Source organism: Pan troglodytes, chromosome 1 (genome assembly GCF_028858775.2).
Source record: "Pan troglodytes isolate AG18354 chromosome 1, NHGRI_mPanTro3-v2.0_pri, whole genome shotgun sequence".
Taxonomy (NCBI): Eukaryota; Metazoa; Chordata; class Mammalia; order Primates; family Hominidae; genus Pan; species Pan troglodytes.
Genome location: NC_072398.2, coordinates 197077252 through 197104155, shown reverse-complemented (window position 1 = coordinate 197104155; position 26904 = coordinate 197077252). Strand labels below are relative to the sequence as shown.

Below are 26904 nucleotides of genomic sequence, written 5' to 3'. Positions count from 1 at the left end.
TTCTCCTTCTTGTAGCCCCTCATTCACTCTGCGTAGGAGGCATGGCTCATCTGGCTGGTGGGTTTGGGAGGAGGAGCAGACCATGCTCAGTGAGCCCTCCCCACTCTCCCTTTCTCTCTCTCCCCATCTCCCTAGCTGCAGAGCATATTCAGACAGCTCTCCAATCAGTTCATCAGTAATAAAGGTGACATGCTGATCCTCATCTGTTTTTCTCTTGCATCTGCCAATTGATTCTGCACTTGAGAGGGGAATAAGTATATTTATTTATTGGGTTTCCCTCAAATTCCAACAGAGAAGTTGATATCAGTTGCAAAACAATCAACTGGCATCCGGGCCACACAGCAGCATAGGAATCTTGGTTTTAGCTTCCACTAAAACATCAATTATTTGAGGGCAAAAAATGTCCAATTCCTGGGCCTTTAAGATAGGAAGTCAGGTCTGTGGATGGGGTGAGGTCACCAGGATGAGGTCACAAAGGCATTGATGCCCCTTTGTCCTATCATGTGACCACTTGTCACACTTCCATCAAACAGTACCTGCCCCTTAGGTGTGCTAGGGAATAAATGAAATGCCTGGGACATCATCGTTAAGTGGCATCTGATGCATAAGCAGTGCCCTAGGAACGGGGTTGCCTGCCTTGGTCTCTAAAGGATGGGTTCAAAAGGCAAGAGCAGCACACAAGAAGATAGCTTCAAGCAGGAGAAAAAGCTTGGCCCAGGGCCCAAAGGGGATACGACCCTTCAGGTTGGCCCTGACCTCTGGGTTGGATTACCAGTGACACAATGAACATTTCATTATGAGGCCATCCCTTGAGGTAGTTGCATTGCAACAGCTCTCCCTACCCAGTGCTGCATTTCCAATGCTTTCTCTGTTCAGGCTGCTGGGTGACATTTCTATGTCTCCCCTTCAACGGTGAAATATTTCAGTGGTTGTCCATCACCTATGGGAGTCTGACATGGCATAATCAGGCCACTGGGGCATTGCTAGTTGTGCTGTCCCTGATATTCACTGTGGTAGGCAGTTTCTGAAATGGCTCCCAGTGATCCCCAACTCCTGAAATTCACACTCTGTGTAATCCCCTCCCTTTGAGTGTGGGCTAGACCTGGTGGCCAAAGTGATAGGATTTCACTTCTGATGTTAGGCTATGAAAGGCTGTGACCGCTCTCTCTGCCTCTTCTCTCTCACTTGAAGCAAACTGACATGCTGAAAGCTGCCCTATGGAGAGGCTCATGTGGCAAGGAACATGGGGGTGGCTTCTGGCCAACACCCAGTGAGGAACTCAGGCCCTCAGTCAAACAGCCTGCAAGGAACTGAACCCTGCCAATAACCGTAAGTAAGCCTGGAAGTGGATCACTCCCCTTTGAGATGCCTGCAGCCCCAGTGGACACCTTTACTGCAGCCTTGTGACGGACTCAGCTAAACTGTACCTGATTCTTGACCCATAGAAACTAATAGGTGTTTCATGGCACTAAGGCTTCAGATAATTTGTTACAAACTGAAATGATGAGTACAGATTTTGGCATCGAGAGAAGGATAGTGTCATGACATATACCTAAAAATGTGAGATAGCTTTGGAACCAGGCAGTGGGCAGAGGTGAGAAGTATTCTGAGAAGCTTGTTAGAGAAATCTTCAATTGCCTCAAAGACAATTGAAGACACTGTAGAAATCTGGACTTTGAGGATACAGCTGGTGGGGGCTTAAAAGAAGTGATGAACATGTTATTGGAAACTAGAATGTCTTTGTCCATTTTCTATTGCCTGTAACAGAATATCTAAAGCTGGGTAATTTGTAAAGAAAAGAAATTTATTTGACAGTTACCAGTTACAGAGGCTGAGGAGTCCAAGGTCAAAGGGCTGCATCTGGTGAGAGCCTTCTTATTGGTGAGGACTGTCTGCAGAGAGGACTGAGCATGTTGATGTGCCTGCTCAGGTCTCTCTTCTTTTGTTTTGTTTTTGAGATGGAGTCTCGCTCTGTTGCCCAGGCTGGAGTGTAGTAGCGTGATCTCGGCTCACTACAGCCCTCACCTCCTGGGTTCAAGTGATTCTCCTGTCTCAGCCTCACAAGTAGCTGGGACTACAGGTGTGTGCCACCACACCTGGCTAATTTTCGTATTTTTCATAGAGATGGGGTTTCACCATGTTTGCCAGGCTGGGCTCGAACTCCTGATCCACCTGCCTCAGCCTCCCAAAGTGCTGGGATTACGGCACGAGCCACCATGCCTGGCCTCTTCCTGTTCTTATAAAGCCACCAGTCCCACTCTTGTGATAACCCATTAATCCATGGATGGATTAACCCATTCATGAAGACAGGGTTCTCATGATCCAATCACCTCTTTAAGTCCCCACCTTTCAACACTACCATATTGGGGATTAACTTTCCAGCACACGACATTTGGGGGACCCATGCAAACCATATCATGGAGGAGGGACATCCTTGTTAGGTAGTGGCAGAAAGCTTAGTGCCACTATTGTCTGCAGTTACATGGAAAGCAAAATATGTACCTAATAAACTTAGGGATCTAGCTATGGAGATGTCCAAGCAAAGTGTTGAAAATAATTTCTTCTTACTGCTTATGTGAGAAGAGAGAAAAAAAAAGTTAAAGTGAGCCAGGACCTGATAGTTTTGAAAATTCTCAGTCTCCCAAGTCAGCAAAAGGTGCTAAAATTAAGAAATGGCATTTGAGCAAGAAATGGTGGTCTGAGATAAAGCTGTGGGTGTGACTGTGGGCCTTTGGTTAAGACTTCAGAAAGATCAAAAGATCATGGTATTATTCAGTCATACAAAGGCCCTTTAAAGAGATTAGGGTAGGCCTCATAGATCCTCCAGATCAAACAATAGGGACTCTAGGAAGCAAAAGGGCTGTCCCTTGGCCATCTTTTCAAGAGGCTCAGGTTGAAAAGTGTTTAGTTCTCAAAGAAATTTGTGGGTTTGTTTTTTGTGTAATAGAGGGAATCTCAGTGCAATTTACAGAAGACCCAGAAAGTTTTTGAGAAAACCTATGAGAAGAAACACAGCTGGGATAGAAAGGAACAGAGACAGTACAAAATAAAATGAGGCCATTGGACCCCTAAAATTCTCAGCAGGAAACAGGCTGAGAAAACAAGTCAGCTTTAAACACAGGTTTCCTTTCATGAAAAAGGAAGGATTACTCAGAGGGAAGAACCAAGAGCTTAGGAGGTGGAGCTAAGAGTCATGGAGAATTATCCCCAGGCTTTGAAACCTAACCAAGAAACTTGCAGTCTTTTCCTGGCTGGATTTCAAAATTGTTACGGACCAGTGACGCCTTTGTTCCTCACATTTTCCTCCCTTTGAGTAGCAGTGTTTATAGTCATTCCTCTATACCTAACCTGCCATTGTATGTTGGGCATATGGGGGGCAGATAATTTATCTCCTTAGCTTTTCAAATCACCAAATCTGTAGTAACAGTATTCTAGAACTTGTACTTAAGGAATTATACCCAAGAGCCTCATCCACACCTGCACCTGATTTAGATGATGAGATCCTGGACTTTCAGTTGGTGCTCCCACGGGAGGAGATGTTAGAGACCTTGGGAAGGATGATTGTATTTTGTGTGTGGAAGGGACATGTATTCTGCATGTGGAAGGGACAAGAATCATTGGAGAGCCAGAGGGTAGATTGTGATAGGCAGCTTCAGAAATGACTCTAAATTTCTTTCTCTTCTGGTATTCATGTCCTTGTGCAGTCCCCTCCCTTTGTGTGTGGGCTGGACCTAGTGATTTGCTTCTAAAGAATAGAATACAGAAAAAGTGATAGAATGTCACTTCTCATATCAGGTTATAAAAGACTGTCACTTCTGTCTTATCCTCTCTCTCTGGCTCTCCTCTCTGGCTTGCTCTGATGAAGCAGCTGGGTTGAAAGCTTCCCTTTGGAGAAGAACTGAGGGCTGTCTCTGGTCAATAGCACTGAGGAACTGAATCCAGCAAACAATTATGTGAAGAAACTTGGAAGCTTGTCCTCCCCTCTAGTTGAGCTTTGAGATGACTGCCACCCTAGCGGACACCTTGATTGAAGCCTTATGAGAAACCCTAAGCCAGAGAACCCAATTAAGCTACACTTACATTCCTAACACAGAGAAAATATGAGCTAATAAATGTTTCAAACCACTAAGCTTTGGAGTAATATGTGACACAGCAACAGACACCTAACGCACCTGCCATAAGGTCGGGCTACACTGCATTTTCCCCAGAAACATTACACTCTCTCCTCCCCAGGGCCTTTGCACATACTTCTCATCTCTCCTACCTTTTAGGTCTGGTAGACTTCAAACTGTTCTACAGACTTAGGTCAGGTATCCCTTCCTCTAGGAAGCTGTCTTTGATGCTCCAACTCCCTTGTGTGTTCCCATAATAGCTTATGTAAGTTCATACAATGCCATCCCAATGCACAGCACATTATAGCAACTGTTTGTCCCTGCAACTGGTAGAGAAGGGAAGGAATCTTGCCTTATTCATCACAGTGCTCTAAAATTTAACACAATGCGTCACATGGAGTAGAATGATAATAGCACACTTTTATTGAATGCCTACATCATACCTGGTAAGAAATAATTCATTGCAGGATTTGGGCTTGTGTTAGATGCTTTGGGTACTGTTTGAAGCCATTTAATGCAATTATTTTACTTAAGAAAAACATTCAATGAGAGCGGTACTTTAAACACCCCATTTTACAGACAACTTGAACAGCAGGTTAGGTGCTCAGTTCATGTTTGATGGAAAATGAACAATTGAATCATGAGAAGCATGTTTTTTCTTCTGTCCTGTGTCTCCCTTCTCTCAAGAACTCTTTGCAAATACCAGAGTATTTGTATTTTGTGTGTGGAAGGGACATGTATTTTGCATGTGGGCCAGAAGGCCTCCTGGGCATCTGGACATCCACTTTGTGCTTGACTGGTTATGTTACCTAGCTTGGTATTTCCAGATAAGTACCTGGATCTATCCCTGGGTGTCTCAAAGGGAGGGCTTGGTTAGCACCCAGAGAGTTTGATGGGCACCAGAAACCACACCTCCAGCTCTTTGCCCACAGCTGTGCCTCTGGCTCCTAGACAGAATCAGCATTTTCCTCTCCCCACACTCTGTCATTATAAACCACGTAAATTCCTCGATACCCATGTTACAACGAACAGATGCGGCTCTGTATTTTTAATGTATTATCTGTAATTAGCAGCAGTGGGCATGGAAGAACTCTGTGGTCCCTGGGGCTGTCCCTCACTGATGCAGCTGCGAGTACATTTGCGATGAAGAATCTGGCCAGGCTCCTCTGGCCCGCACAGCCCTGGCAAGTGGGTGAGGGAACTTCCATGTGCAAAGTATCTACTCTGCCAGGAAGTGGGAAAGGGCCGCCAAGGCCTGATCATCAGTCCACTGCTCATCTAGCCCCCGCTCCCACCCCTCTATGCTGTCTAAATACCCTGAGAAGATGTCCTTCATTGGGATCCCAAAGACAGGGCAGACAACAGCCTCCAATGTCATGGGCAAAACAGATTTTTCTAGGTTTGAGGTCTGCAGTGTGAAGATCTGTGAAATGCAAAAAGAGAATGCTTCAGTGCCCAGGGCAAACATAAGGGGCGGGGGAACTGCATGGACTTCAGAAAAGAAGGGGGCTGGTTAGTGAGAGCAAATGTATGCTCCTTAGCTCTGTCCAAAGAGGAAGGGTATTTCTTATAATAAATGTCATGCTCATGACTGACATGTATTGGGCGTTTACTATGGACTAGGCCCTATTTCTAAGTGTTCTCCAGATATCATCACGTATAATTCTAGAGGCAGTGTCAGACCCCGGCCAATGACCACCATGGACCTCCCTGTAGTTGAACAAAGTTGGGTTTGCTGACTGGTGGCAGTGAGGGAGAATGCACACCACAGGGAGCTGTGCAGTGTCTCAGTAAGAAGGTAAGAAATAATTCACTGTAGGATTCGGGCTTGTGTTAGTTAATTGGGGGAGGGTTCAAGGAAGCAGAGCTTTGCCCTGGATTGGAGACTGGAGGTAGGTGTAATTCTCTGGTTGGGTACTTCATAAATTTTATTTACAAGGCAGAAGGAATGAAGGAAGATAAGAGTTGTAATTGGTAAAGAAGCAGCCATCACTCACATCAGCCAAGAGGTAGAGGGAGGGGGGCTGTTAAGTCATCTTTGTATTTTGAATAATGTTCTTGTTTTTGTCTGAATTCATGATGTTGAAATGGTCTTGTTTTTGTCTTCATCTATCAGGGTCCTAGAGTGGTCTTGTCCGGCATTGACATTCAGTGAAACTGTTTATGGTCAACAGGAGAACCCCAAGGTCTAGGTGTAGGTGCCAGGCCAGCTCTCGGCAGCAAAAGGCCTTACTGATAGTGCCAGGCCAGGTTGCAGCCATCAGGGGCTGCTGTTCTCCTTCTCAGCAGGCCCTGTTACTATGCCAGTTTACAGAAATAAAGAAATTGAGGCAAAGACAGATTGCCTGGTCTTAGTTGTCTCACAGCTGGGAAGCAGCAGAGATTCCAGAGTCCCTGAAAGTCAAGTGAGCATCAAGAGACAACAGAGGGAACTAAAGGGGAGAGTTTGTAATTATGGGAAGCCAGCCTGACCATGAGGGGAACTGGTCAAGAGATAGAACACAGGATTTGTAGTCAGAGATCTCCACCTTGGGAATCTGTCATTGCTACTTACTAGCCATGTGGCCCTGGGCAATTTGTCGAACATGAGAAATTCACTTTATTCTTATGTATAATGGCAACACCAAAAGCTGTTTCTCAGGGTCATATGGGAATAGAATGAGAAGACATGGCATAAAGAACTTACGTACCACTTGGGACACAGATGCTGCCCTGAGTATTTACTGCACGCCAGGCACTGTTCTAAGTCCCTCACATGTATTTACTCATCTATTACAGCCACCCTTTATAACCTGTGGCTTGCAGGTGAGAAGATGGAGACACAGAGAGGTTAGGCGACTTGCTTGAGGTCACACAGCTATCAAGTAGCAGAACTCAGGCATCCCGGCTGCAGCACCCACACTCTACCATGTGTCATAGTAGCTGTGGGGTCATTGCTCCTTGCCCACTCTAAGTGCTCCAGATCATGAGCTTCAAAACCCTAGTCTTATTCTGATGGTGATTTAATGCCCTGGAACTCTCAAGGCCCCAGACTTTTGCTTGTGAATGGGTCTAAGCTGCTTGCTTGGCTCTGGTCCGGAGAGCATTCATTTCCTTTTAGAAGGTCAAAACATTCTTGGCATGACAGATAATATAGATTCAGGTTGCTGCAGTCTATAGATCAAATAAAACATAGTATTGCCTTATTAGTATTTCTACACCTTTCAGTAAGTAGTAGAGTCAGAGAAAAGCCTGAAAAATGAGTATAAACTAAAGAGGGTAGGAGAATGACTCAATGCTGCAGCACAAGCCCTCTTTTGGCAAGATCGATGTGTGGGCAGAAGGCAAATGGCTGCTGAGAGGAAATGGGCCAGACCTGGCTGGTCTTATTCTATCCTGTAATGGCAGAAAGCTGTTCAGGATGGCTATGGCGCACAGCCCAGGGCTGACTCAGCATTGCCTCTTCCTAACCTGTTGAGTGGGTTTATAGATTGTGTCACAAGTTCTGGGAGAATGAGAGGTCAGGATTCCTGGGCCCAATGGCTCTGTTAACAGAGGTCCTGTGTGCCATCACCCCCTCCAGTCCTTGTCCCACTGGACTTGTCCCCCTTGTCGCACTGGGGGAGATGAGGGCCTGGAACTCACAGCAAAATTCTCTCTGTGGCTTGATGCAATCCCAGATCCTCACCATCAACCTTTGTGAGGCTCATCTGTTCTTAATTATATCTCTAAATCCCAAGGCATTACAACTCTGAGAATTTGGGAAATTTAGCTGCTTAGAGGATTCGTAATAATCACAAAATCCCTGGTATTTACAGAGCTCCCTTTTGCAGACTGTGAAAGGCAGATAGACAATACTGTAGTGGTAAAGACACCCCGAAATTGCTCTCAAGTTCTCTTCACTGAATGCCAGGCCCTTAGTCTGTATTATTTTGTGTAGCTCAAGGGGGCAAATTGAAAAGAATACTTTTCCCTATTACTTTCTGAGAGAGACCACAGAGAAGAGAGAGATGTTAAGTTAATGTAGAAGATATGCCCAGGGTTGCTGCCAAGCCCCTGCCCTCTCTTCAGGATTGCACTGCTGAAGGGAGGGGCTCCTGCAGCTATACTGGTACAAGCTGAGCTTGCCCCTTTCTAGCTGCAGCTGATTGGACAAGGAGTGGACACTCGACTGATGAGTGGAGCCAATCAGATTCTCTCTCTTGATAGTTTGAATTAAGAGATGTGGAAACTGGGAGTTGGGTTCCTGGATTTGAAGGTCAGGCAGACTCAGGGGCTGGAGTGACCATTTGGGACCAAGCAGAGAGAAGGGGAATAGACCATGTAGTATCTGAGAGTTGCTTTTCAGCACTTTCTGCCCCATGTATTTGTTCAGCAAATTCTCTGATTCCTAAGCCAGGAGCCATCCCATGAGGCCGTTACTGCAAACAAGCTGAAAATCCTGCTTTGTTTCTTTTGGACACAACATGCTTTCCTTCAGCTTCAGTAGACGATGAGGCCAGCACCACATGGGCTAGATGTACATGAGATGTGAGCAACCACACTTCCCCTCTGACGGGGACAGACAGCATCACAGGTGAGTGGGAGACCCACATGTGGTCCATTCCAGACACCCCCGCTGCTTTTATTAGAAGCCAACATGGGCCTCCCTTGAGCTGCCAGGTGTTGGGTGCAGCTGCCCCTCACCTCCCTAGCTTACAGGAGAAGGACTGAGCAAAGTCTCTTCAAAGGAGCCATTATTGTGACACAGCACAGCCATCTGCTCCCCCCATTGATCTGACAGTGGCAGCAGGGGCTGAAAGCAGCAGTAGAGGCCCAGGAGCACAATTCAGTGAACAGCCCTCATTGATCTGTTTACCTGCTTGAAGGCTGGCCAAACTCTCTGTGTCCGAAAGACACCCTTGGAAGGTCAGAGCTGGAAGGACACCTTAGGGAGGCCTGAGGACAGTCCAAGATTGTCACAAATGGGAAAAGCAAGCCCTAAAGATACTATTGAGATATGACCTTTCCAATTTCAATCAAGGGAACTCAGATAACTCCCACTGTTTATGGGACAGCCCTGGGGAGGGGGACGGGGTGCTATTGTGCTTTGTAGTCCTATTTGCCACAGGTAGTAAAGCAAAGAGAATATCTATTTATGTGAATCCATAGGACTGAATCATAAGCTCTTGAACAAAAAGAAAAAGCACATTCTTCTTACCAAGGTAACAATGTGTGGTCACTAGTTCAGAACTCCCACTGTCCCTAAGCCACAGGATGCAGACCAACACAATCAAAGAGTTCTCTCGGCTGGAGGTTCCAACTGGAATGTGTGAGTTGGTGGCTTCTATGGTGCCAGCTTTTGCTCAGCCTTTGCTTGGTCACATATTCAGGGTCAACCTGCCCTGTCCCAGTGACAATTGTCTCCAGCAGGAAATTCATTATGAGCCCCTTTCCCACTTGTCAAGTGGATTCTGGAAATAGTCTGCTGTCCTCCCCACCATCTCCCACTAAGATTCCAGGAGCCAGGGATTTAGTCCCTGGAATCCCTGCAGCCTTGATCATTAACCACTCCACTTAAGTGTGGCCCATCTGTCTGGTTGGTCTGCTTCAATCTCTGGTCCCATTTCTTGCTCCCCCATGGGCTAGCAGTTTTGTGAAACTGTTCCTGGATGGATGGACTCTGGGCCTACTCTCCCAAGGGTTGGGATTTATCTTCCCCATATCTATTAACCCACAAATGTCCCTGACCTGAAAGTCACACAAATACCTGAGTCCTGTGACCACCTCATTCCCTTAGACTTTGCCTTCCCAAAAATGCCAGTCCTGATGAGGGTAGGAGATTTTGTCTTACAATATTGGGTGGCTGATAGCAAGCATTGGTGTCTCTCCCCCATTCCTGCTCTAACCACCGCCACTATAATCATGAGCATTGGTTTTAGACGAAGAAAGAACTGGCTTTGAATGCTGTTCCCGCTACTAACTGTATGAACTTGGCAAGTTAGCAAACCACATTCTTCTGATCCTCCTTCTTCTTGTCCGTGTAAAGGGTGAATTAAAACCTACTCAAGGTGACAGGTGTAGAGCAAATGAGAGAACAAATGAGACCATGAATATAAAGAATTTGGCATAGCGCATCACACCTGATACTAATATGTAACACTCATTGAGAGTTTATAATATGTTAAGTTCTATGCAAAGTGCTTTGTAAACATTACCTTATTTAATCTGCACAGTAATCTAGTAAGATCCTATTATCCAAAATTTTAAAATGAAAAACCTGAAGCTTGAAAGGTTAAGTAAATTGCTCAAAGTTAACAGCTAGTCAGTGGATGAGCAAACACTGATTGTGACCTCATAGTGACCAAAGATGACGATTTATCTAATTTAATGTCATTGTATAATGCCTATTATATACCAGGCACCCCAAAAATGTATGCTGAATGAGTGTATGGCTCCCAAGTCAGTGCCCCTTTGCATAGCTGGGTTGAGAGCTCAGCTCTGCCAACTTACTGCTTCTCTCTCTCTCTTTTTGAGGGAGGACATAAAGCTGTTTTTATTTCTGCCAGCATTTGTGTTCTTATCCCTAGTATGGCTATTACTGGATCTTTTAATACATTCAAACTTTCTATCTGAATGGATACATTTCCATACCACCTACTCTTTAATCAGAGATTAAGAGATCTTAACTCACAGATTCAGCACTTGGACAGAGCTAGGATTTTTGAGCTAATGTGTAGTCAGTATGGGATTTGCATTTAAAAACTATTTACATTAAAGTGTGACCCACATATGAGAAAAGACTGCACTCTTCACTTCTAGCTCAGTGGTTTTGGCTCTCTCTTTCTTCTCATAGTCTATGAGATGAGAAAAGATTTCCATAAAGATTTTATGAGTCCAAGAGAAACATTACTCAAACAGGATTTATTTCAAAGGCATCATTCTTGTGGCATGCTGTTTAAAGGGGAAGCAAAGCTCATATTGGTACAATTCTTATACTCAAATAAAGTGCAAATTTTGCAGAATATCCTCTTAAGACCTACCAAGGGAACAACTTCTTCAATTTGGTTCAAATTAGCAAAATATAAAGCATTTTCAGCATCTCTGGGCTCATACTTGAAACCAGTGATAAGTGACAATAAGAATATGGTTTTTCCCCCATTCACCCTGAAACAAGGAGAAAGGTAATTACTGTATTGTTATTTTCGGACCTTCATGCTCTGGGACAAAAATATATTTATGATGCCCAGTATGTGCCAGGCACTGTGCTAAACACCGCAAGGCAAACAAGGCACATTTTCTGCTCTTAATGACCTCGCTAGTAGGGAAGAGACATGTACCCATAAGCAACACATTACGCAGGGAGAAAAGAGTTATGAGAGAAATAGATACAAGCTGGGAACTCATTCTGGAGTTCTGTCAGGGCATTTATTGTCTTTCTGTCTAGTGGACAAACTCCTATTCATTTTCCTGCAACCCTCCTCTGTGAATCCTTTCCTGATCCTCTGAGACAGTCAGTCTTCCCTCCTTGGGGTTCCCACAAATGTTGAAGAAAAGTAAAATGAGAATAACAGCTACTAAATAAGTAATTATTAAGTATATAAAAACTGTAGGAGAAAGGGGCAGGAAATAATTAACTGTCAAGGAAGAAGTGGAGATGCCTGAATTAGTTCTTGAAAAATGTGGGGAAGGTCGTTTTGGCTAGGGAAAGAAGGAAGCATGAAGGCATGGCAGTATGCATAGTTATGGTGTGTTTATAGAATGCCAAGCAGCGTGGGGTAGCTAAAGCAAGGTGCAAGGGAGGGAATGGTGTGGGGAACTGAAGATGATGGGGAGGAAGTGACAGAAAATGAAGGAGCTGAGTTGGGATGGAGTCGGATTATAAAATCTTCTGTTAGAAAATTTGTTCCTAATCCTGTAGGTGGTGGGAGCTTTCAAAATATATTTTAACTTTTACTTATTTTTCTGTGTGCAGAAAGTAATATAAGCTTATTATAAAACTTAGGAATACAAAAGAACATAAATAATAAAATGCATTAGTACTGTGTATTTAAACTACATATTCAGTTTTGTATATTGATTTTTTAACTTAATATCCTATATCAAGCATTTTCAAATTTATTCGAAAGTTTCTGAAATTATAATTTTAATCCCCATGTGTTGTATCAGCCACAGGTGCCACAGTTTATAGAACCATTAATATTGGACATATACTGTTTCCTTTTCCTCATTATAATAAATAATGCTGCAGTGAACATCCTTGCACATATCATTTTGCACCAGCCTCTCACTATTCCCTAGTTCCTTGGTATAAACCCCTAAAAGTGGTATCCACATTTCACGTTTTAATTCCTACCGTGAAAATTACCTTCCAAAAAAGTTGTGCCATTTATAATCCCACCAACAGGACATGAAGTTCTAAGAGTTTCAGTGACTTGTCTAAGATTAAACAGCTATGAATGGAGAACTGGAGGAAAATGTGAGTACTGGTATCCACGGGGCTATGGCAGAACTTCAGTGGGGAGATGGGAGTGGGGTGGCCAGAGGTAATTGAGTCTGGAGGACTGAAAGTGACTTAGGTGAAGACTGATGGTCTAATGAGACAGCTTCAAAGGACAGGCTGTCAATGGACAACATTTGTAATTTCATACTTTCTCTAAAGCTGCCAATGTCACGACTCTTCCCACTTGAGAATGTTCAGACCAAAGAGAAATGAAACATATCTACCCTTCTATTGACTGTTAATCCTTTGTAGAATAGGGCATTAGGCTGGCATTAGTGATAAGGGCACATGTGAAAACTTGCCTGTTTCTCTAAAATTTGGTTCAAGGAGGATTCCCCATTAATGCCATGAGTTCACTGCAGAGGTCAACACTGGGCATACACTTCAATCATCCATAAAGGAAAATGGAGGTACCTATCTCTTTGAGGTCACAGCATGCTTTCTCAGTTGTTTCCTAGTTAAGAAATTACTCAATAAAGAATGGAAGATTCAGGATCCATAGTTTTCTCAATCCTCATACCCTGAATTTACTAGCTAACTTCCCCCTTTCCTTTCTTCCTTCCATTCTTCCTTCTTTCCTTCCCTTCTCTTCCTCCTTTTCTTCCCTTCGTGGCTACGGATGCAGTCTAGAGCCAACAGGAGCACCAAATTCAGGCAATCAAGTTATCAAAGCTCCATATCTTACTCATCACAGGCTTGAAAGGGATTCAGAGTCATGTACTCCAGCCTACTTCATAAATTCTCTCTACCACACCAGCTGGAGGCTGGTGTTTGTCCAGCCCCTCCTTGACTCTTCCAGTGGTCTCCCCAAGGAAGCTATTCCACTTTATTACAAAGATCTTTGCACTGAGTCAAGGTTTGACTCCTGCAACTACCCATTGGTTCAGTTTCTGCCAGTTATTTAAACTTTCTTCCATAGAATGGACATTTAGCTACCCAAAAACAGGTGCCATTTTCCTCTCAGTAGGTGATATATTGGTATATGTCTTAGGCTGCGGAGTAAAAAAGACCTGGGCTTCCAATTTTGAATCTGCCAGCAACCAGCTGTGTGTAGTTGGGCAAGTTGCTAAATATCTCGGAGCCTCAGATGATTTCCTCTAGAATAAATGATGACACATTTACCTCACCTCGTTTAGTAAGGACTAAATGAAATGTCAATAGTAGGGCAAATTGTGGATGGTTGTTAGATGTTAGGTCCCCTCACAGTTGCCTTTTTTTTTTAAGTCAGTATTTCTCCAAGGTGGTCTCTGACTAGTTGTATCGAGATAGCCTAGGGTGAGTATTGAAAATGTAGATTTCTGGATCAACTCCTAATCAACCGAGTTATAGTCTGTGAGTGTGAAATCTAGACACTTTCATTTGTTTAGTTCAGAGAAGTATCCATGGAGCCAAGAAGTTAGAAGGCCTTAACACATATGGGAACTCTCCAAGCCTTCTCAGGGAGTCTACAGTCAAAGACCCATGTGATCCCTGGGACACATGCCTTGAATTGGGAAACAAGGCCCCACTTTCAAGGTGTTTCTTTTGCTCACTCTCAGATAGAAGCCTTCCCTCTTATTATGGAATTTGGACTTGGAAGAGATTGGCAATGGCCAATGAAGACCAGGGCTCTTCAATATAACTCAGAAGGAGTTAGAAGGAGAGGGTCAGCCCTAGAAGGAGGATAAGCTGGGCAGGGCGGGGCTGGGGTTCATGGGCCAGTGCAACAGACTGGAATTCAGGGGACTCTCTAGGCCAGGCAGGAAGCTAGAGGGCCTCCCATGACCATAGCAGACACACAGTGGACACACAGTGGAATTCCCAGGGCTTTCCCTGACATGCTGGATGTCAGCGCAATCAACTCCATGCCCACCCTCTCTAGTGGATGAGTCTAGGCTCCCAGGAAGTCCTAATAATCTGATTTATTCTGCTTGTCCTCTTGTCCTCTTGTCCTCTCATCCTCCCTTTTTCTCTGTTGTGTCCCAGTTGTAAGCTCTCTCCTCACACCTAAGCTGATGGCTCCCAGACATCTATTTTCAACCTTTACTCCTCCCCAAAACTTTAGATCCTTACATCCTTCTACCTCTGGCATCCCAGGGGCACCTCAAACTTAAGATGCCATCACCCCCTTTGCCACTTCCTGCCATCCCACACACTGGCCACTCAAACCAAGGGCTGACAGCCATCTTATTCCTCCTCCTGCTTTGTCCCTCAGGTTAACTGCATTGCTAACCAAATGATGCTGTTTTTAAGTCTGTTAAACCTCTCCCTCCTCTCAGTCTCCACTAATACTGTCTGTGTTAATTCAGGCCTCATCATCTCTCACCTGGGCAACTGCAACAATGAGCAGCTTGTGTCTGTGCCTGCATCCATCCTTCCATCCTGTTCTCCAGCAGCAGCCAGGGTGGTCTTTCAAAAATGCAAAGCTGATAATGTTACTCCCCTGCTGTAAACCTTCCAGCGGTTTCCTATTGCCTTCAGAATAAAATACGAATCGTCCGGCCTCCATCTATCTCTCCAGGCTCATCCTCTCTCAATTTTCCATATCCTTCAGGTACTTTCCCAGGCATAGAAGCTAAGAATTCCCTCTTTGTCCAGAGCCCTAGGCTGACCAAGCCCCACTTAAGACCATGCTTTCTGATTTCTGCCTCTGTCATTTCCTTATTGTCCCTGCTCCCAATCCAGCTCACTGTCCAATTCAGCATGGACAGGAGAGACATGGAAAGAAAAACAACTGTTATAATTATTACCAAAAGCTGTGTTCTGTTACTATGCATTGTGCATAGTAAGAGTTCACATTAAATTCCTCATTTTAATTCTCACAGTATCCTGATGGGACAGACAGATGAAGAACCAGAGACCCAGAGAGGTTAAGTAGCTTGCCCAAGGTCACGCAGCAGTGTAAGCAGTACGGACGATTCTTAAGCCCACATTGTTTGACTTCTGAGACATATCAGAAAACTACGTCAAAGAACACGCACAACTCAGACCTATTTCCAGTGGCCTATGCAGAAGAGCTACCCTGCTTGAATGGAAACCCCTTAAGATATACTATTCTCGAAAACCTAAGTGCTTAGCCTGGTTTATGGAGGAGGCAATGCAATCTACCACAAGATGATTAAGACAACAATGAACTTAAGTCCCAGCCACTGCTGGAGAATATCTGCCTGTGAATTCAATTTGGTTCAATTCAATCCGATTTAATTCAGTGCAGTTATTGAGTGCCCACCACATACCCCATAGGGCTGGTCCAGAGAGAAACGCAGGGGTCCCTCCTGGGAAATTATAACTAACCCAAGCATGGGCACCACATGAGGAAGCAGGAATAGGGGTTCTGGGATCTGGGGTTCAAGGAAGGAATCTTGTGGTCAGCCCTGGAGCACTTAGGAGAAGAATCTGCCAAATTCCTATGCCAGTGTCTGGTTGGCAGCAAGCTCTGTAATTTTTAAGTAGTATGAATTCTGTGCCCATATTTCTTACAAAATATATGTATGGAGAAAGATACCACCAGTTTAGTCTAATAGGTATTCTCAGGCCTAATATATATGAAAGAAATTGGGATTGGTGAGTGGTTAAGAGCATGGGCTTGGGAGACAAAGTCTTGGCTCTATTACTTCCTAGCTGAGCCATCTTGGGCAGGCTAGGTTAACTTTCTGGGCTCAATTTCCTCATGTGTCAAAGGGGAATGAAAATAATACCAGCCTCATAGGGTTATTAAAAGGGTTAAGAGAGATTATGCATTTCAAGTGCTTGGCCTGGCCCCAAAGTGCCTAGAAAGGGTGCAAAAAGTGTTAATGAATACAATTCTTATGGTCGCTGATACTTAATAAATGTCTCCTGAATAAAAGAATGCATGAGTGGAATGTACAACTTAGGAGAGACAGATAGCTAGAGGATACTGGATGCTGAGCTAAGGCTCTGGACTATATTCCATGGGTGACAGGAGCCATCAAAGGGTTTTCGGCAAGGAAACAGCACAGCCAGATTTGGTTTAGAAAGGTCACACTGGACCAGAATAGAGGATGGGCAGGAGGGAGAAATTCTGGAGACAAGCAGGAGGCTGCTTCAGTGTTCCAGGTGTGAGAGCACCTGAACAAAGTCGGGCGTACTGGTGTTGCAGAGAAAGGGAAAAATTGGAAAGATACTTAGGAGGCAGAACTGGCAGGACTTGGCAACCAAGAGATGGGAGCAGATGACAACCACCCTGCTCTGTGCAATGTCAGAAAAGAAGAATCCAGTTATGGAATCAGGGGAGAAGCTGATGGCCTCTCTGGAAGCCCCCAGCCACTGTTTTCACCGGGAATGCTGAGTGCTGCTCGTTCCTCTGCCCCAGCACAGAGCAGAGGTTCATGTGTGGCCTGCACACAGTGTGGGGCACAGTGGGCAGCCGATAGGAAATTCTTCTGCATAACAGATCTCAGAGCTTACAGCTGGGGCCAGCAGCCAGCCGCAGGAAAGGGTTTCCCCTTGGCAGACAGTCCTCGGCTAAGGGACAGAAGTCATTCCTAATTGCAGCATGTTTTTCAGGGGAAGTCTCCAAAGCTGTTTAGAAAATAAAACCTCTGAAAACAGTCCAAATAAAGGGAAAGTGACTCCCATTTGTTTAGAGCTACTTTGTGCTGAGTGCCATCACTAGTTTGTTCTCACTCAGCCTTCAGCATGACTGAAGAAGAATTAGCTGCACATTTTACAGAAGGGGACACTGAGACTCAGAGGTTTTTTTTTTTTTTAATTTATTTAAATACGACCATTTTTCAGTGGAGGAATCAGAATTCAAACCCATCTCTTTGACTCCAAAGTCCATTCTCTTTCTTCTATGACATATTTTATAATCCTTAATTTTAAAAGGTCTGTTTCCTCGGACATTCACATACTGTGGCAGTGTAAAATCATCAAATGCTTTTAGAAAACAATTTGGCAATAAGAATCAAGCATCTTAAAAAATATTCATTCTGGGAATTGCTCCTAAAGAAATAATCATAAATTCAGAAAAAAAAAGCTTTGCACACAAAAATGTTCCTTGCAGCAATATTTATAACATAAACAACTAGGAACCGTCTAAGTGTTCACAGAAAGAGGAATGGTTAAGTAAGCTGTGATATATCCCCTTAATGAATATTTTGAGGTCAAGGGTTTATAATAACAGAGAAAATGCTAATGTTATAAGTGCAGAATAATCAGGATACAAAATTGTACTTAGCCTCATCAAGCGATGGTGTTACAGAGCCACCGGGGTTTCCATTTAGAGAACTTTCCTCTCCAACCTCTATCTGCTCCTTCCAAATCACTCCAGAGTTTTTAAAAAATAACACTACTTAATAAGAAGAACACATAATTTCTTAATGTTATATAATGGGAGAAAAAAACTCTAGAACTAATTTTGCTGTTTTTATTGATCTGTAATATGCAATTTAGTAAAAGCTATGCTTGCCTTTAAGTCCCTCTTATTCAGAAATTCTAGAGCTGCCAAACCTATCACTCCTCTTTAATATAATAATTCTGGAGGCAGCAGTCACATAAGAAGCCAAAAAAAAAAATCCATGTGGGAAAGAAGAAATAAAATTATATTACTTGCAGCTAATATGATTGTCTAATCTAGAAAATCTAAAATAATCAACTTTAAAACTATTAGGGCTGATGAGAGAGTTCAGTAAGATGGCTGGTTACAGAAGAAATGTACAGAAATCAATAGCTTTCTTATTTACCAGCAATAAGCAACTAGAAAAAAAATGCAGTGACAAATGGCCCTATTCACTATAACAAGAAAAACTATAAAAGGACCTAGGAAAAAAATCTAACAAGAAATTCACTAGACTTATGTGATGAAAACTATAAAATTTTATTCAAGATCATTAAAAAAGGCCTGGAAAATAAGAGGCATACCATCGTCCAGGATAGGAATATTCACTACTGTAAAAATGTTAATTCTCTCCAAATCAATCTACAAATTCAGTGAAATTTCAACGAAAGTCACAGTGAAATTTCTTTGGGGGAAATCTGAAAAATTTACTCTAAAATTCATCTGGAAAAGTAAACGCACAAGAATTGTCAACAAATATTTTCAAAGTAGTAATAATGAAGGAAGTCTTTTCTGGGTAGAAAACAAAAATTATTACAAAGCTATGGCAAAATTCAAATGATACAATTATGACACAGAAATAGATTAACAGAAATAAAATAGAAGAAAAAGTCCAGTTGTAGAACCATGAATAGAGCTGAACTCAGTTTATGATGAAAGGACTATTTCAAATCAGAAAGGACAGGTTTGGAGTTAATTCATTATTCATTTATAACTAAAATAAAGCTAGATCTATAGCCCAAACCTCGTACAAAAATATAATTTACACAGATTAAATAGCTAAATGTAAAATATAAAAATTCTGAGAGTTCCAGAATAAATAGAGAAGACTATTTCTATAATTTCCAAGCAGGAAGGTATTCCTAACCAAGACACAAAACTGAGAAGTTTTATGTGATCAAATCAGGAGATCAACTGATTTTTGTTGTTGTTGTTGTTGTTGTTGTTGTTGTTGTTGAGATGGAGTCTCCCTCTGTCACCCAGGCTGGAGTGCAGTGGCGCAATATCGGCTCACTGCAAGCTCCGCCTCCCAGGTACATGCCATTCTCCTGCCTCAGCCTCCCTAGTAGCTGGGACTATAGGCGCCCGCCACCACGCCCGGCTAATTTTGTTTTGTATTTTTAGTAGAGACGGAGTTTCACCATGTTAGCCAGGACAGTCTCCATCTCCTGACCTTGTGATCTGCCCACCTTAGCCTCCCAAAGTGCTGGGATTATAGGTGTGAGCCACTGTGCCCGGCCAAGATCAACTGATTTCAACACACACACACAAAATAAAACTTATGCTGTGAGAGACAACAAAGTAAGGCTAAAAGACATGCTACTGATTGATAAAACCTTTTTACAACATATATCGATTTTAATACATGTTAAAAATATACAAAGAGCTCCTATAAATGAATAGGAAAAACAAACATGACCTGATAGAAAAATGGGTAGAGAATATGAACAGGCAATCCAGAAAATAAAAGTGACCATGGACATATGAAGAGATTACTAACTACACTAATAATTGGAGGAATGTTTTTCACCCACTGAGATGGATAAAAACAAAACTTTAATTTGGAAAAGAGTTAGGGAAATAGCCACTGTTATACATGGTTGATGGAAACATGAAATTGGCACAGTCTTTCTGGAGTACACTTTAGCAGAGTCTAAATTTAAAAATAATGTATACTTTGACCCAGAAATTCTATTTTAAAGAAAGCTATCCTATTAATGCTCCAATGTGCACTGAGATATATTCATGATGATGTTAACTATAACATTATTTGAAATAGTGAAAAATGCAATTATTAGGGAAATTGTTAAAAAAAATGAGGCTGACATATATATATACCGACATTGAAACATATTTAACGTAGACATTTAAGAGAATAAAAACAAGCTTTAGAATAATATGTTTATGTTTCACCTCCTATCCTGTGTGTGTGTGTGTGTGTATGTGTGTGCATGCGCCGGCGCATGTGTGTGTAATGCCTAGGCTAATAGACCAACTTAATAATGCTTAGGGAAGACAATGGAATTAGGGTAGGGATTTAACACATAGACGACTTTAACGTTTTATTCTGTACTCTCAGGTATGCTTTGAATTTTTCACAAAGAGTATAAATTGCTCTTATAATAAAAAGTGGGTATATACTTAAACACATACACACACACTCACACAATACTCTATGAACACAGCTCTTTAAAAACAAAGCCATACCTATATAAAAAAAGAAAGAAATGAATCAAAATGTTCGTGCATAGAGTTTCTTTATTCAGTTTTTTTCGATTTTCTAAATTTTCTTTAATGACCATGCTTTATGTTTACAATGGAAATAAAAAATATAATACTTGTCTGCTTTTGTGGGGATCTAAATATATATAAAAGAATATACATATTCTTTTTCTTTCTTTTTTTTTTTTTTTTGAGATGGAGTCTGGCTCTGTCACCAGGCTGGAGTGCAGTGGAGCGATCGTTGCTCACTGCAAGCTCCGCCTCCCGGGTTCACACCATTCTCCTGCCTCAGCCTCCCAAGTAGCTGGGAGTAAAGGCATCCACCACCACGCCTGGCTAATTTTTTGTATTTTTAGTAGAGACGGGGTTTCACCATGTTAGCCAGGATGGTCTCGATCTCCTGACCTCGTGATCTGCCTGCCTTGGCCTCCCAAAGTGCTGGGATTACAGGCATGAGACACCGTGCCCGGCCTATTCTTTTAAAATTAAATTTTTTTTGTGTGGGCTCTTTTTTTTGGCCCGCATTGACAAGTCAATCCTAAGCCAAAAGAACAAAGCTGGAGGCATCATGCTACCTGACTTCAAACTATACTACAAGGCTACAGTAACCAAAACAGCATGGTGCTGGTACCAAAACAGAGATATAGATCAATGGAACAAAACAGAGCCCTCAGAAATAACACCACATATCTACAACTATCTGATCTTTGACAAACCTGAGAAAAACAAGAAATGGGGAAAGGATTCCCTATTTAATAAATGGTGCTGGGAAAACTGGCTAGCCATATGTAGAAAGCTGAAACTGGATCCCTTCCTTACACCTTATACAAAAATTAATTCAAGATGGATTAAAGACTTAAACGTTAGACCTAAAACCATAAAAACCCTAGAAGAAAACCTAGGCATTATCATTCAGGACATAGGCACGGGCAAGGACTTCATGTCTAAAACACCAAAAGCAATGGCAACAAAAGCCAGAATTGACAAATGGGATCTAATTAAACTAAAGAGCTTCTGCACAGCAAAAGAAACTACCAGCAGAGTGAACAGGCAACCTACAGAATGGGAGAAAATTTTCGCAACCTACTCATCTGACAAAGGGCTAATATCCAGAATCTACAATGAACTCAAACAAATTTACAAGAAAAAAAAAACAACCCCATCAAAAAGTGGGTGAAGGACATGAACAGACATTTCTCAAAAGAAGACATTTATGCAGCCAAAAAACACATGAAAAAATGCTCACCATCCCCGGTCATCAGAGAAATGCAAATCAAAACCACAATGAGATACCATCTCACACCAGTTAGAATGGCGATCATTAAAAAGTCAGGAAACAACAGGTGCTGGAGAGGATGTGGAGAAATAGGAACACTTTTACACTGTTGGTGGGACTGTAAACTAGTTCAACCATTGTGGAAATCAGTGTGGTGACTCCTCAGGGATCTAGAACTAGAAATACCATTTGACCCAGCCATCCCATTACTGGGTATATACCCAAAGGATTATAAATCATGCTGCTATAAAGACACATGCACACGTATGTTTATTGCAGCACTATTCACAATAGCAAAGACTTGGAACCAACCCAAGTGTCCAACAATGATAGACTGGATTAAGAAAATGTGGCACATATATACCACGGAATACTATGCAGCCATAAAAAATGAAGAGTTAATGTCCTTTGTAGGGACATGGATGAAATTGGAAATCATCATTCTCAGTAAACTATCACAAGGACAAAAAACCAAACACTGCATGTTCTCACTCATAGGTGGGAATTGAACACTGAGAACACATGGACACAGGAAGGGGAACATCACACTCTGGGGACTGTTGTGGGGTGGGGGGAAGGGGGGAGGGATAGCATTAGGAGATATACCTAATGCTAAATGACGAGTTAATGGGTGCAGCACACTAGCATGGCACATGTGTACATATGTAACTAACCTGCACATTGTGCACATGTACCCTAAAACTTAAAGTATAATAATAATAATAATAAAAAGAAAACCCTAAAGACACCATCAAAAAAAAAAGGGAAATTTATTTTTTGTCACAAATATGTATATTTGTGACAACTATAGTATATACACTTGTGAGTTTTTCAATAAAATATAATTTGCATTTAAAGTCATTTAGCTTTTGGCAAACTGGAGGGCACCATGTCAGACATATTTAATTTCATATGGGGGGATATTTTAAATTGAAAATAAAAATAGGATTAAAAATTTTAATCTTAAAAAAAATTTATTGATTTATTTTTCATTTCAATAGTTTTTGGGTGTACAGGTGGTTTTTGGTTACATGGACATGTTCTTTAGTGGTGATTTCTGAGATTTTAGTGCACCCATCACCTGAGCAGTGTATACTGTACCCAATATGTAGTCTTTTCCCCTCAACCCCCTCTCAATCTTCTCCTCCAAGTCCCCAAAGTCCATTATATCACTCTTATGCCTTTGCACCCTCATAGCTTAGCTCCCACTTATAAGTGAGAACATACGGCATTTGGTTTTCCACTCCTGAGCTACTTCTCTTAGAATAATGGCCTCCAGCTCCATCCAAGTTGCTGCAAAAGACACTATTTCATTCCTTTTTATGGCTGAGTAGTATTCCATGGGGTATATATACCACGTTTTCTTTATCCACTCGTTGGTTGATGGGCACTTAGGTTGGTTTCTTATTTTTGCAATTGCAAATTGTGCTACTAATACTCTTTATTCTTTTAAAGTTCTGCTTACTTTTTGCTGTAAGCAAATTCAGTAAAATAATTTCTCTTTCCCTCTGAGTCTGGTTGGGTGACTTTGAAGTAGAAAGTGAGGCTGGGCATCCCTGGGCCCTCAGCACCAACTTGAGTGCATTCGTAGGAGGTGAATGACCAAATGCAGACAGGCTCAAGAGCAAACAGGTCTGGTGAAAGGGTTCATGTTATCCTATCAAAAATGATTAATGGGATTTCCTAGCATAATAGTATGTGTATAATAAATTGAAGATGCTTGATTATGACTGTGAATGGATCATCATGCTTTGCATCCATCCAATTCCCACATCACTAGAAACATCTGGGTCACAGCTCTGCCTGGTACAATCTGAATGGAAGAGGAGGGGAAAGAAATTAAAACAGAAAGGGAGCTAAAATTACTTATAAGAAAGGAGGGGGAGTGGCTATCATTGAGCACTTGCTCTGTGCTACTTACCTCGTAAGCACAATTTTTGGCACTATTCTATCTATTTTGCAGCTAGGAGCACTGAAAGATTAGTCACTTGCCTAAGATTGCCCAGTGGAACTTGGTTTATCTGAGTCCAGATCCTGGCCTCTTCCCATGGGCCTTTCAGGCAGAGGATAGGAGAGGGGAAAGGATGGGGAAGTGAAGCACAAAGCAGCTTTCACCTACATAGAGAAGAATGTATCTGAACTCTGAGCCCTTTTCTTCCTCCCCAGGCTGAGCTCTGAAACTTCTCCTGGCAGTTCAAGAGAGCGATGGAGGGAATGCTGGGGCACATCTAAATAAAGCCCCCAAGTGGGAGTTCCTGCTCAGCTATGCATGAGCTCTTTGTGACTTCATCTCCCAGCCTACAACTTGTGAAATAAGCACGACTTCACTCAGAGCACAGCCAGAAACATACAAACTTTCCAAAAATATTTGAATGTTGACAGCAGACTGTCTTGCATTCCAGTGAATAATTGGTTTGTATGAGTGTGTGTGTGACCTAAATCCACAGAACTTACCATTCTGTGGCTATACAAAGTAAGTTTCATAGCCCTGATTTTCCACATCTCAATGGTTAATTGCCAAGCTAGCAGGCAGCCATGCCTTTTTCCAGGATGCTGGGGTGGCTGATACTGGACTTTGAGGCAGTCTTCTTGCTCACTGGCTGCAGCCTGGTAGAAGGGCAGGAGATCAAACATATCCCGATGTGGGGTCTACAGCTGTTGTCTGACAGTGGTGACAGGGACAGGGGGATTACTGTTAATGGGGCCACCTGGATAATGGATTCTTCTTTTTTTCTGTGCCTGCTTGCTAGGACCACTGCCTACACCACAGGTTTCTGTGGATTCACTCAAATTTCAGTGGCTCCCCAAGGCTGAAGGGAAGGTGGTCCTTCCAAGGGTCACTTTTAATGAGCTGGGTCTCACTCCAGAGCTGCCTAGGCCCCCAGTGTTACAGCTCTGTCAGTAACACTGCCTTTTCATACATGTACACCTGTAGCAGGTGCTGCCAGTGTCCTTCCTGTAACACTCGATCTTTCAGAGTGGGCCAGCTGACTGCAAGCTCCCAGTGTCTGCATCCCTGTGCTCGAAGGCTTTTTTCCCCCAATGCTAGGCCACTTTGCCCATGTGCACAGCAGGCTGGAAGGGCTAGGGAATTAATAACCCCTCAGGAGCAGCCCTCATTCAATGGCTTTCAGGAATTGGTGTATAAATACCTCAGCTCCCTCATTCCTTGGGTGGGATAATTCTAAGATCTGAGTTCTGCAGAACTGGGTTTCCCAGAGTGTCCCTGTCGGATTATGGCCCAGGCCCCCATTGTGGTAGCTGGTATGACCACCCTTTATTAGCTACTGTCTCTTCCCTGTATTATGTCCCTCTTATCTGCTAGTGTCACCTGTGCTTCCTAATAGAACACTTGTGCCTGAACCCTTGTCTCAGGCCTGCTTTTGGGGAACCCAAACTTGGAAAATACCCTGGTTCCAGAGGGGCAAGAACTCCAGCATCAGACACATAATATGCCTAGGAGCAGCCCTCTTCTGGGACCTCTGTCTTGTTGGGGCATCCGGGTCACTGACTGGGTCCCCATCTCCTGCAGGGCAAGTCTCCTCTCAGGTATCCTGTCTTCCACAGGGTCCCAAATCCTTTTCCCCCAAGATGCCCCAGGTACTTCTGTGGAGAAGAGGTGCTGCTTTGCTCCTGTCAACCACATCCAACCCCAACATCTTTGAGCTTCCACTTCCACATCAGAAAAATTGAAGTGATTCTTGCCCACCTCAGTCAGTGGCCATGAGGATGAATATCAATAATCGCTACATTATTGAGTGTTACCTACATGTTGTATGTTAGATTCTCTGCTTAATGCTAATTTGAAATTGACAACAGCCCTAAGAAATATAAATTATTATTCCTGATAGCATTGTTTTAAAGCTAAAGAAACCGAGGCTCAGAGAGGTTAAATAGCTTCCCCAAATCCTGGAGCAGAGCTTTGAATCCACATCTGACCTTAGAGCCCTCTAGGCAAACAGCTTCTCATGATACAGGCACAGAGCACCTGGTGGGAATGCCTGCAGGGTGTATGGGTTTGTGGGTCAGGGGTGAAAGAGGCAGGGATTGGCCCTACATGGGGGTACTGGGAAATGGTCTGAGTCCAAGGAGGTGTGGGCCAAAATTGGTAGTAGAGCGGATGGGGATGTATGGTGGATGAAGTGACAGAGGTTTGGGAGGCTGGATTTATATTGAGGGAATCATGGATAAGATAAAAGGTTAGCAGCAGCAGGGCCACCCCACGGGTGGTGGCTGGGGAAGGGCAGCTTGAGGCATTCATGCAGAGCTTGAGCCTGCCCTCTGGAGAGGCAGGGGGACTTGGTGCAGGGATGTGGCTTAAGTGGCCTTGGCAGAAAGGTGGCAGGCTACACTGGCCATCCTCCAGAAAGGCTGAGAGGGGGATGCTGCATCTCATCCAGGTCCCTAGGCATGGGATGCAGGCTGTTCCCAGCCCCCATGAGTTTGTGGGGTTGTGAATATTGAACAACTTTGCAGCCAGGTCTTTCTGGGTTATGGGATGAGGGGTTTGAAGCCGCAGTACTCAGGCATCCCAGGGCCTGGTCCTGAGCAACCAACTCCCCTCTTAACTGTAGCACCTGCTGGCACCTTGACCCAGTCCCTAATGAGATGCTGTCATCTCCCCCAACACGGAGGCAGTGGCATCTCCCCATGCTTCCCAGAACCCCAGAGTCTGGGAGGCTTGCAGGTCCCTAAATCCAAGCTGAGTTTTCTTTTGTTAAGTCACAGGATAAAGCACTTTACATATTAATCAGGTTAGGAATATGAGAGCACATATCAGGGGATTGAAATATGTAGATTTTGATGATGAATTCTTGCTCATCAGAAAACCAATGAATCATCCTAACTTCATTATCAGGAATTATTTGATGGGGGAATTGGCAGAGGGGGTAGGAGGGTAAGGAGGGGAGTAGCGAGGGGGAGAAGATTTCTTGGTTCTCAGCACAGACTGTGTTCTCTTCCAGCAGCACATTTTTGCAGTAGGACCATTTGTTTCTGTGACATGGGTCTTACACAGGACCACATACTGGAGGCCTCGGTGAAGCTTGAGGACATCACCTGGTGAGGTCACACCAAGATTCAGGGCAAACCAGGTAGAGAGATATAAATAACCCCACAAGTACAACTATTTTTACTGTTGTTTTAAGCTTACCCCAGCAGTCCCTCCTGTGACACTAACTCCCTGGGTGACTTTGGCAAGACACATGCCACCCCCCTGTGCCTCAGTTTCTTCATCTGGCAAAGGAGAATGATGGCTGTCGAGCAACAGAGCTTT

General features: G+C 43.2%; 1 protein-coding gene and 1 long non-coding RNA gene across 17 annotated transcripts in view; one reads left to right on the top strand and one right to left on the bottom strand.

Moving 5' to 3' along the window:
* Positions 1 to 26904, bottom strand: part of CSMD2 (CUB and Sushi multiple domains 2) — a 643557-nt gene that overhangs the window by 355798 nt on the left and 260855 nt on the right. The window lies entirely within an intron of this gene.
* Positions 480 to 26685, top strand: LOC104007285 (uncharacterized). Of its 12 annotated transcripts, none has more exons than XR_010147225.1 (8): positions 488 to 744; positions 1192 to 1329; positions 5760 to 5910; positions 8487 to 8667; positions 12478 to 12549; positions 14862 to 15106; positions 23796 to 24102; positions 26594 to 26685. It is a non-coding gene; the product is annotated as an uncharacterized LOC104007285 (long non-coding RNA). The 12 variants fall into 12 exon arrangements; XR_010147222.1 differs by having other exon boundaries at positions 495 to 814; XR_008547096.2 differs by having other exon boundaries at positions 495 to 744; positions 5782 to 5910; positions 26594 to 26684.